The 12485-nt window shown below is 43.6% G+C and overlaps 1 protein-coding gene across 2 annotated transcripts in view; it reads left to right on the forward strand.

The window, feature by feature from the left end:
- The first annotated feature begins 2963 nt into the window (after window positions 1-2963).
- LOC138964326 (GTP-binding protein REM 1-like) overlaps window positions 2964-12485 on the forward strand; it is a 140847-nt gene continuing 131325 nt past the window's right edge. Inside the window, exon 1 of one of the 2 annotated variants that reach the window (XM_070336247.1) lies at window positions 2964-3456. The gene's annotated coding sequence lies outside the window, so the exon portion shown is untranslated. The remainder of the gene's footprint in view (window positions 3457-12485) is intronic. The other variant, XM_070336254.1, reaches the window with a different exon arrangement.

Raw genomic sequence — 12485 nt, forward strand, 5'->3', positions numbered from 1 at the left:
AGGTGTCTGTAGAGCTTGGTGCCTAGGCTGGTGTCTTCTGGCCAGTAGTTCTGGCGTGCTGTCTCCAGGTGTCTGTAGAGCTTGGTGCCCAGGCTGGTGTCTTCTGGCCAGTAGTTCTGGCGTGCTGTCTGCAGGTGTGGGCAGGTCTGTAGAATGTGATCAGGGGTTTGCCCCTCACTGGGCCGCACTCAGATGGGGCTGTCTGAACACTCTGGCTAAAAGTGTTAACACGGGAAGGACCATGTCTTTCACAATCGTGGAGTACACCGCTATAAAGTGACATGATCAAGGGTACATCGTATGTAGGTGCGCATGCATAATTCAGAGGCCGGGGAACAACGTCCAGATGTCCACTGTCAGGAACCCATTGAGAGCTGACAGTGGGCAGTCTGGTGATCTAATGCTTGGCGCTTTTGGCCTGGTGCTGGATTGGGCTGATTGGCCAAGTTATGGACTCATTGTATCTATTGACTCTGTTCTCTCTCTCTGTTGTTGTTGTTGTTGTTGTTGTTGTTGTTGTTGTTGTTGTAGTAGTAGTAGTAGCTGTTGTTGTTGTTGTTGCTGTTATTGTTGTGGTTGTTGTGCGGATCTTGTCTGTATACCTGAAAATTGACATAGTTACACCCTCTGTCTCTGTCTCTGTCTTTCTCTCTGTCTGTCTCTATCTCTGTCTCTATCTCTATCTCTGTCTCTATCTCTGTCTCTGTCTGTCTGTCTGTCTGTCTGTCACTATTGAGTAGCATTTAAACTCGAAAACTGAAAATTAATTTCAAATTAAAATTGAGATGTTAATAAAGAGATTTTAAATGATCTTAGTGTCTTCTTTGACATCCCATGAATATTACAATATATAGATGCGTCATGTAAGCTCTAGAAATATGCGCAAAATTAAGGATAATCGGTTTATGCAAAGTGGGGCCTATGTTTCGGTTTTCGGATTTCGGCTCGCAACGCCTGGCTGCTTTCAATGATGACTGATTTCGGCTCGCAACGCCTGGCTGGTTTCAATGATGACTGATTTCGGCTCGCAACGCCTGGCTGGTTTCAATGATGACTGATTTCGGCTCGCAACGCCTGGCTGGTTTCAATGATGACTGATTTCGGCTCGCAACGCCTGGCTGGTTTCAATGATGACTGATTTCGGCTTTTCATTGTTTCCCCTGAAGTCTACATTTGAATAAAAATGTTCCAGAAATCAACGATATAATCCAACTTGTCGATTTAAATGGTACTAAACAGACACTGAAATGATCATGGAATTGTCATTCTTTTCTTTACCTGGCATGAGGACAAGAATACAGTCCTTAGCACAAAGCTAGCCTATCACAAGGTTAATCTCAGAACCACAGACCCGTGCCAGTTTGTCAGATTTGGCTTGTTAACCGAGACGACTTTTGGTCACGTCAGACTAATAATCTCTGTGTGTTTACCTCTGCATATAACACACCCACAGTTCTTCCAGTGCGTGCTAATGGTAAATCCATATCCTCTGAAAATATCAGAGCGGAGTCCCGGAGAGATACAATGGAGGGAAAAGGCCGAGGGGCTCCCGCTACCGATAGCGTGTTGAGACCGTGAAATCATGACTGCGTTGGCCTACCGTAGTGTTCCGCTGATGGATGGTGCACGGGGGGGCTTTCTTCTTGTTGTAAGTGCGCGTGCTGCACGTGCAAGAAAAGTGAAAGTATGGTGAGCGGGTTGTGCCTGAAGTTTCAGTGTCTGAAAGGTTCATGTGTCTGGAAAGCGTTATGTAAATGAAGTTTGCGTCTGTCTTTAAGCGCTAGTATAAGGGACACGTTTGAAAAAATGGCTTTGCCTAGAACCTTTATCATTTCGTAATAAAGTTCAGTTTCAGTTTCAGTTTCAGTTGCAGTCTCTCTCTGTCTCTGTCTCTCTCTGTCTCTCTTTCTCTCTCTCTTTCTCTCGCTCTCTCTCTCTCTCTCTCTCTCTCCCTCTCTCTCTCTCTCTCTCTCTCTCTCTCTCTCTCTCTCTCTCTCTCCCCCCCCTCTCTCTCAGTCTCTCTCTCACTCTCTCTCTCTCTCTCTCTCTCCCCCTTCTCTCTCTCTCACTCTCTCTCTCTCTCCCTCTCTCTCTCTCTCTACCCCCTCTCTCTCTCTCTCACTCTCTCTCTCTCTCTCCCTCTCTCTCTCTCTCTCTCCCCCCCCCCCCCTGCTCTTTCTCAACCCCCATCTCTCAGTCCCTCTTTAGTTTAGCCCAACTAATCTCTCTCACACTTTCACACCTTTACAAATATTGAGCCACGCATATTTTGGATCAAAAACACTCGGGCAACCCGAAACACATACACATTTACGCACATACGTGCTAGCGCACATATACACGCACACGCACACGCACAACCACACACACACACACACACACACACACACACACACACACACACACACACACGCACACACGCACAAACATAGGGTTGCTGGCACTTGAAATCAAAATATGAATATTTTGCATTTACAGAACTCACTCATGTTTATGAAACAAAAATGCCGTGTTTTTTTTACCTAGTCACCAGTATTTCCACAAAGTATTTAAACGGAATCGCCGCGAACATTCCTGTAAACTCCGTTTAACGGCATCCTTAAGCCGATACTGCACATCATAGTATGTACAGTACCTGAGTCTTTTACCTCATCACTGACAAAGGATTTTCACATTATCCTTTAAAATCCCTGTGAAATCATCTCACTTTCCTCCGTTCATTTTCCTCCAATTTTACTACATCAGTGGAAATTAAGTATTTGAACATAATCCCTCGCAAAATCCTCGTGTAATTACTTTTAGTCACTAATATAATCAAGCGGCTCAGTGACGCACAGGAATTCTAACTTGCTGGCACGCGAGGCCTGTCATACAGTAGCAGCAGCTTTACCGCAGACGGCAAGCAGCAACACACGCAGCAGCAGCAGCAGGCGTGCTATGTAGTACGGCAGTGAGTACAGAGTCATGATGCGGTAGTCAGAAGAGAGAGAAGCCCATAGTCAGAGACACGGAGGCAGTGATTGTGTGTTCAGTTGGGGGATATAAATATAGACCGATGTGCAACGACCTATACTGCCCTACCTGCCTGCATCGACAGGTACACGCTGCAAAGGTTACACAGGTATTGTGCGGAGAACTTGGGATAAGTCTCTGACTGAACGGCACACCTTGATGGAAACCATCGGGTTTTTTCTTTGACTTTTGTGATAATGTGTGGATATTAGTGACCTTCTGTGTCAGTGACTTTTTGGGAACTTTTTCTGTCCTGAAAAAGTTTCGTATATTTATGGTGTCAGTTTCGGGATACTAACTTTATTTATACACATATTATAACAGCTATCGTGTTTGTGTGGACTAACAAGTTCGACGGGAACTTGGGAATCAGTTTATTTGCGCCGAGGTTTTCTGTGAACGGACGTAATTATCGTTTGACCAGTTTGAACAACTTCACAATACGTAAGTTCTCTTATCATTAATAATCTTGTGCTGGTTATTCTTGAAAGTGTTTCTTCTCGTTCTTTTCTTGTTCATGTTTCTAGTTCTGGTTCTTGATCTTTTTGGTTTACTTGTTCTTGTTTTTGTTTTGTCAGTTATTGTTCTTCTTCTTTTGTTCTTGATCTTTTGTTCTTGATCTTTTGTTCTTGTTCTTGTTATTGTTCTGGCTCTTGTTCTTTTTAATTTTCTTCGTGTTCTTGTTCTTGTTCTTGTCAAGTTCGTGTTCTTGTTCTTCTTGTTCTTCCTCTTGTTCTTCTTCTCCAGTCTGCTTCACAGCATTGCCGCAACATAATTATGTCTTCATCGCTGACTCCGGCTTTCGGCGTGAGCGTAAGTCGCTTAAGTAATAATTGATTTCAATTTGAACGAAATGGTTTAGCTGAAACCTGCGGCCGCTACCTTAGAGCTGTGATCGTCGTACAAGCAGTGATGTCTGTACGTTTTTGATTGTATTTCATGGTAGAAGTTATGCACTGTATCTGTTCTTTAGCAACACAATGTTGCACGTTGAGAGAGAGAGAGAGAGAGAGAGAGAGAGAGAGAGAGAGAGAGAGAGAGAGAGAGAGAGAGATCGAGAGAGAGAGATCGAGAGCCTCGGAGAGAGAGAGAGAGAGAGAGAGAGAGAGAGAGAGAGAGATCGAGAGAGAGAGAGAGAGACGCACACACACACACAAACACACTACACGCACACACACACACACACACACACACACACACACACAGAATGAGGGAATGTCAATGCCAATGATTTGTGACATTTAGTCCCCGGCATTTGCCCGATTTAGTCAGCCAAATGGCATGTAAAGATGGAGCGGTAAGGAGAGAGGGGAGAGAGATGGGAGAGAGTACGCGAGCGAAGAGAGTGAGAGAGGGGGAGGGGAAGAGAGGGAGAGAGGTATGCATGCAGCAAGACTGAATTAAAGATGTTATACAGAACACAGTCATTCATAACCCTCAACGCCGTAACAATCAACTAACACGACTCAGCTGCTACACATAAATATATCGACGGTCACATTGCACATTGAACCATGTCACCGCGACAGCACGTGAAGAACGCAATCAGTCGTAGCCGTTTGATATCCATGATAAATCAAAACACACACACACACACACACACACACACACATGGACGCTCTTATACAGGTTAAATATATATATATATATATATATATATATACAATTATGGACCGGACATTCGATCATCAAGTCAAATTATTAGCAACTCATACACCAGCTGTCTCACACATCAATTGTCCCGTTGCAAACTGTACCAATCGTCACTACAACCGCGCAGGAAAGGACTGTGACCCGGTAACCCGGTTTACGGGACAGATAGATTAATGCACACACACACGCACACACTAACACACACAGACACACACACACATACACGAACGCACGCACACACGCACGTACTCACACGCACACACACACTCACACACAAACACACTTACACACAAGCACGCATACTCACACTCTCTCACACACACTCACACACACACACACACACACACACACATACACTCGCACACATACACGCACATACACACACACACACACACACACACACACACACACACACACACACACACACACACACACACTTGTTTTGAGAAAGGGAGAGCGAGTGAGAAAGAGACAGACAGACAGACGGACAGACAGACAGAGAAACAGAGAGAGACAGAGAGCTACAGAACTAACACACATATTTCTTTTCCTTGATTTTGTTATATATAAAACATCAGAAATTGTGAAAGAAACAATTGAAAGTCAGCAGAGACTTTCTCCCGAGATTTGTTAAAATCTCTTAGCAGAGAAAGAGAGAGAAATAAGTATATATAAAAAATATATATCACATCCAAATGGACATACTACATACGATCACACAATCAATCAAGAACTTCGACCAGACAACCGAGCAGCAGCCGATACCACATCAGTGACACAGACCAACGGTCCCATTGCAAATCGAACCATGTCATCACAGCAAATGCGCGTGTAGGACAGTGACACAAACAGTGGCTGAGTAAGTCATTAGCAGCATATATATTATACACATCACGTAGGCCGTCACACATCAACTGTTCCGTTACAAACTGAACCAAACGTCACTGCAACCGCATAGGCAGGACTGTGACCCGGTAACCCGGTGGAAGCGACAGATAAATTAATGAACACACGCGCGCGCGCGCACACACACATTCACAAACGCGCTCTCACACACACACACACACACACACACACGCTCACACGTAAGTACGCACACACACACACACACACATGCACACGCTCACACGTACGCACGCACACACTCTCACACACGTACGCACGCACGCACACACACACACACACACACACACGCTCACACGTACGTACGCACACACACACACACACATATTGGCAGCACTCACATCACGTCAGCCGTCAATGACAGACAGTCAGCCACCGGGCCAGTGGACATGACGATGAAATCAATAATCGCCCGGGCGTGTCGAGCCATTGTATTAGTCCTAACGAGCGCCCAAATTGATGCTTATCTCTTGTTAACAGCGTGTTACTTTTCTCTTTTTACATTTAGTCAAGTTTTGACTAAATGTTTTAACGTAGAGGGGGGAATCGAGATGAGGGGCGTGGTGCATGTGTGTATGTGTGTGTAGAGCGATTCAGAGAAAACTACTAGACCGATCTTCTTGAAACTTGACAAGAGAGATCCTGAGTATGGCATCCCCAGACACGTTTTTCATTTTTTTGATAAATGTCTTTGATGACGTCATATCCGGCTTTTTGTGAAAGTTGAGGCAGCACTGTCACGCTCTCATTGTTAAACCAAATTGTTTGAAATTTTGGTCAAGTAATCTTCGACGCACCCCGGACTTTGGTATTGCATTTTAGCTAGGAGGCTTAAACATTAATTAATGAGTTTGCTCATTAAAGTTGTCATTAAAATCGAATTCTCGCAAACAGATTTAAAATTGATTGCATCGTATTCTTCATCACTTTCTGAATCTAAAAAAATATATACATATGTCATGTTTACTCTTAAAATGTGATCACAATTAACGAAAATAGATTAATTAGTCTTCCGAATAAAATTTAAGAAATCGATCCGAAAATGATTTCATCTTATTCTTTATCATTTCCTGATTTCAAAAACATATAGATATGATAGGTTGTATTCAAAACAAGCTCAGAAAGGTAACAAGAATACAGAAAAGCGCGCTTTCCTACTTGGCGCAATATGCTACCGCGATATTCTGGCTTGTCAATTTCACTGCGTTTTGCACGTGGGAGGTGAGCGATTTCCTTCTTGCGGGGATTGACGAAGCTGTAATGTCTAGGTGAAAAAATGCAGTGCGTTCAGTTTCATTCCGTGAGTTCGACAGCTTGAATAAAATGTATTAATTTCGCCTTACGCGACTTGTCAATGAGATGGGGCAGAGCGAATGAAGTGTGTCGATGGTGGGGGAGAGTGAGGGAGGGGAGGGGGATGAAGAAGGGGGTAGGTGGTTGTTGAGGATATGATTAATATACCACCGCTGGACACTAGTAGACGGATACGGTTTATGGTCACATAATCCTCCCCCCCCCCCCCCACACCTTAACATTCAAATGCAACCCAGGACTGGATGGTTCCCAAGCGGTGTGTGCAATTAAATAACCACTCCATTATTGACAGCGCACATCTTGACGTCATTCGATCTGCACGTGCACACTTGAAAGCTTTGGAGAAATGGGGCCAGCACTGTCATTATATATTTAAGCAGTGTTTCTTCGGTGTGAATTTTGAGTTGTATTTAAAGACAATGCACACAACAAGATCAATGCACGGGAGAACATTGTTTGCCCACACATGCACGCTGTCTCCCTGCCCCACCCTACCCCCCGCGGGTTAGGGGGAGTCCCATATTGGTTGGGACGAGAAAGAATTTACCCGATGCCAACCAGCATGTCGTAAGAGGCGACTAACAGGTTCTGTTTCTCCTTTTACCCTTGTTAAGTGTTTCTTGTATAGAATATAGTCAATGTTTGTAAAGATTTTAGTCAAGCAGTTTGTTAGAAATGTTACGTCCTTTGTACTGGAAACTTGCATTCTCACGGGGGATAACCGGTCATAGGCCGAACAGAAGCCGAAGGCCGCTCATGACACGTGTGAAGGCAAGTTTTGTCTGTTTTCTAGGTATTGTTTGATTTATGTCGGGATTTAAGGTAAGCTACTGATTCAGCGATGACTAAATTTGTTTCTCGATGCATAAAAAGTCAGGGAGCGATTGATATTTGCCCGTAAATAGCCTTCAAAGCTGAAAATGTCCGCGATCGAGCATCGGAAATGGCTGTTCGATGGGTTTTGCAAGTAGAAATGTGCTTTATTTCACCAAATCAGCTCGTATTTGGTGTGGGTACGGGATTCTAGAGGACGAAGGAGTCATAAGAGGTGCAAAGAAGTGCTATTTGGGAGTAGAATAAATCTTCCGAGACAGTAGACAAGAGAAGGTCATATTTGAGAGATGCGCGTAGGCCGATTGTCTTTCCGACAAGCGAATGATACAGCAGATTAATCATTCGTTTTGACCAGAAACCTAGTCTCTAGTTTTTATGAATGAGTTTTTTAATTAAAACAATCACGAGAACTCTCTCGCTTAGCCTAATGGCTGTTCGATGGGTTTCGCAAGTAGAAATGTGCTTTATTTCACCAAATCAGCTCGTATTTGACATCGGTTTGGTATATATATTTTCTAATCCTACCGCGAACTGGATAGCAGACGCGGCACGACTGTTGCACCACACTTTGAAGTAATCCCACACTTTGAAGTAAATTACTTCAAACTTTGAAGTAAACCCATTTTTTACTTCAAAGTGTGGGGGGATCTTCCCACACTTTGAAGTAAACTCAGTTTTTACTTCAAAGTGTGGGGGGATCTTCCCACACTTTGAAGTAACTTACTTCAAAGCGTGGGACTTTTGCATCGCCTGTTTGAGCCTGATGATTTTGTCCAAAAAAATGGCAGTCTTTTGGATGAGTGAACAGAAAAAGTGAGCGAGCCAAGAAACATAGTGATGTTTGTTATCAGGCTTTAAGCAATGTCCCATTGTTGAGTGTGACGAAAACTCGTGGTGACGATTTTAAAACATGTTGGGTCACGCATGGTCCAATCTTACATGGTCCAACCTTACATGGTCCAACCTTACATGGTCCAATCTTACATGGTCCATATATATATTATTGGACCATGTAAGATTGGACCATGTAAGATTGGACCATGTAAGGTTGGACCATGTAAGGTTGGACCATGTAAGGTTGGACCATGTAATATTGGACCATGTAAGATTGGACCATGTAAGGTTGGACCATGTAAGGTTGGACCATGTAAGGTTGGACCATGTAAGATTGGACCATGTAAGGTTGGACATGTAAGGTTAGACCATGTAAGATTGGACCATGTAAGGTTGGATCATGTAAGGTTGGACCATGTAAGGTTGGACCATGTAAGATTGGACCATGTAAGGTTGGACCATGTAAGGTTGGACCATGTAATATTGGACCATGTAAGATTGGACCATGTAAGGTTGGACCATGTAAGGTTGGACCATGTTATATTGGACCATGTAAGGTTGGACCATGCAAGGTTGGACCATGCAAGGTTGGACCATGCAAGGTTGGACCATGTAAGGTTGGACCATGTAAGGTTGGACCATGTAAGATTGGACCATGTAAGATTGGACCATGTAAGGTTGGACCATGTAAGATTGGACCATGTAAGGTTGGACCATGTAAGGTTGGACCATGTAAGGTTGGACCATGCGTGACCCAACATGTTTTAAAATCGTCACCACGAGTTTTCGTCACACTCAACAATGGGACATTGCTTAAAGCCTGATAACAAACATCCCTATGTTTCTTGGCTCGCTCACTTTTTCTGTTCACTCATCCAAAAGACTGCCATTTTTTTGGACAAAATCATCAGGCTCAAACAGGCGATGCAAAAGTCCCACGCTTTGAAGTAAGTTACTTCAAAGTGTGGGAAGATCCCCCCACACTTTGAAGTAAAAACTGAGTTTACTTCAAAGTGTGGGAAGATCCCCCCACACTTTGAAGTAAAAACTGAGTTTACTTCAAAGTGTGGGAAGATCCCCCCACACTTTGAAGTAAAAAATGGGTTTACTTCAAAGTGTGGGGCACATCCCCACACTTTGAAGTAATTTACTTCAAAGTGTGGGATTACTTCAATCAATCAATCAATGAGGCTTATATCGCGCATATTCCGTGGGTACAGTTCTAGGCGCTCTGCAGTGATGCCGTGTGAGATGAAATTTTATACGGCCAGTAATTGCAGCCATTTCGGCGCATATTTACCTTTCACGGCCTATTATTCCAAGTCACACGGGTATAGGTAGACAATTATTAACTGTGCCTAAGCAATTTTTGCCAGGAAAGACCCTTTTGTCAATCGTGGGATCTTTAACGTGCACACCCAATGTAGTGTACACAGGGAGGGGGGGGGGGGGGGGGGAAGTTCGGACACCGAAGAGAATCTGCACACAAATTTGACTCTGAAATAAATTTCCGCCGAACCTGGGATCGAACTCACGCTGACAGCGGCCAACTGAATACAAATCCAGCGCGCTACCAACTGAGCTATATCCCCTTCAAAGTGTGGTGCAACAGTCGTGCCGCGTCTGCTATCCAGTTCGCGGTAGGATTAGAAAATATATATATATACCAAACCGATGTCAAATACGAGCTGATTTGGTGAAATAAAGCACATTTCTACTTGCGAAACCCATCGAACAGCCATTAGGCTAAGCGAGAGAGTTCTCGTGATTGTTTTAATTAAAAAACTCATTCATAAAAACTAGAGACTAGGTTTCTGGTCAAAACGAATGATTAATCTGCTGTATCATTCGCTTGTCGGAAAGACAATCGGCCTACGCGCATCTCTCAAATATGACCTTCTCTTGTCTACTGTCTCGGAAGATTTATTCTACTCCCAAATAGCACTTCTTTGCACCTCTTATGACTCCTTCGTCCTCTAGAATCCCGTACCCACACCAAATACGAGCTGATTTGGTGAAATAAAGCACATTTCTACTTGCAAAACCCATCGAACAGCCATTTCCGGTGCTCGATCGCGGACATTTTCAGCTTTGAAGGCTATTTACGGGCAAATATCAATCGCTCCCTGACTTTGTATGCATCGAGAAACAAATTTAGTCATCGCTGAATCAGTAGCTTACCTTAAATCCCGACATAAATCAAACAATACCTAGAAAACAGACAAAACTTGCCTTCACACGTGTCATGAGCGGCCTTCGGCTTCTGTTCGGCCTTTGACAGGTTATCCCCCGTGCATTCTCCCAGTAAAGTCATATATTGTACTACGTTGCAAGCCCCTGGAGCAATTTTTTGATTAGTGCTTTTGTGAACAAGAAACAATTAACAAGTGGCTCTATCCCATCTCCCCCCTTTTCCCTATCCCATCTCCCCCCTTCCCCCGTCGCGATATAACCTTGAATGGTTGAAAACGACGTTAAACACCAAATAAAGAAAGAAAATGCCCCACCCTCATTAAATGACTAACGCATCCGTTTCGGAGACTCCAGCTCTAAAGAGATATGAAAGAGTGAGACCGCAGTCTGTCTGGCTATACCAAATTGTATAATGGCTGTAGAGTAAGCTTTTGAACGGATACTTTATTGTATCTGGTTTTATGATTCTTTGTTCTTTTTCCGGACTCTCCCCTTTCTTCTGTCCCTCTGTCACTGTTCTCTGTTTCTTTGTGTTACTGTATCAACGCTTCTGTCCCTCATACTATGTTTGCTCTCCTTTTTTCTCTGTCTCTCAGTCTGTCCCTCTGTCTTTGTCTTTGTCTCTGGCTATGTGTCTCTCTCTCACTCTCAGTCTCTCTCTGTCTCCCTCTGTCTCTGTTTCTGTCTGTCTGTCTGTCTGTCCGTCTGTCCGTCTGTCTGTCTGTCTCTCTCTCTGTCTCTGTCTTTGTCTCTCTCTTTCTCTCTCTTTCTCTCTCGTTCTCTCTGTGTTTATAGTCTGGTATTTTGCCGTGTTTGTTCTTGTTCTCGTTCCCAACTGTCTTTGTTCTGTTGTGGTTTTACCCGGCCTGTGTGTGAATATTTATATGTGTAATATAAAGTAGTCCCACATCGGGCGAGATCTCCATTTGTATGCTTATTCCATGAGCCTCGAAAGTAAAGGTATGTCTTACTTATTCTATTCCTCGCTAATTAATTTGTTCCGGTGCCCTGGCAAATAGGCCTAAAACCTTGCGCTCACAGTAAAACAAAAAATAATACAAGTTCACATTCACGCCAACAACGTGTGAGTCATAATTCATCCACGAACACTTAACTTTTCGCATAAACACCCGCTAATTATCTCTCGGCGATCAAAAAGTTAACGCCATACCACGAACACTTAACTTTTCACACGAAAAAACTCATAAACACCCGATAATTATCTCTCGGCGATCAAGAAGTTAACGCCATACCCTATTCATCAAAGACGCAGCCTTTTGTTGGCTGAAATGACGAGTGTTTTTGCAAAAGTTAATTAACGCGAACCGGTCATACCTTTCAGGCTTTGCTACACAAGAGTGATAAATCTGTTACCTTTCTTGTACGTGGTTTTGAGAGATGTATCCTCTCCATTATTCATCTGGTATTTTCTTCCCATATTTATGTTTTAGAAAGCATAGAAACATGTCTGTGATTCCTTGGCTCGTATTCGGGTTATGAACTAGGCGTGACCTGGTGTGCGTGTCAACATACTGCTGTACATTATACTATATCTGTAACTCAGTGTTTTGAGCAAGAGTGATATATATAGTACGGGTATTGAACATGACCCTCTCTCACACACACACACATACGCGCGCACACACACACACACACACACACACACAAACACACACACACACACACAGTGACACACAGTGACACACACACACGCACACACACACACACACATACAGGCGCGC

This window comes from Littorina saxatilis, linkage group LG1 (genome assembly GCF_037325665.1).
Source record: "Littorina saxatilis isolate snail1 linkage group LG1, US_GU_Lsax_2.0, whole genome shotgun sequence".
In the NCBI taxonomy this organism is placed as follows: domain Eukaryota; kingdom Metazoa; phylum Mollusca; class Gastropoda; order Littorinimorpha; family Littorinidae; genus Littorina; species Littorina saxatilis.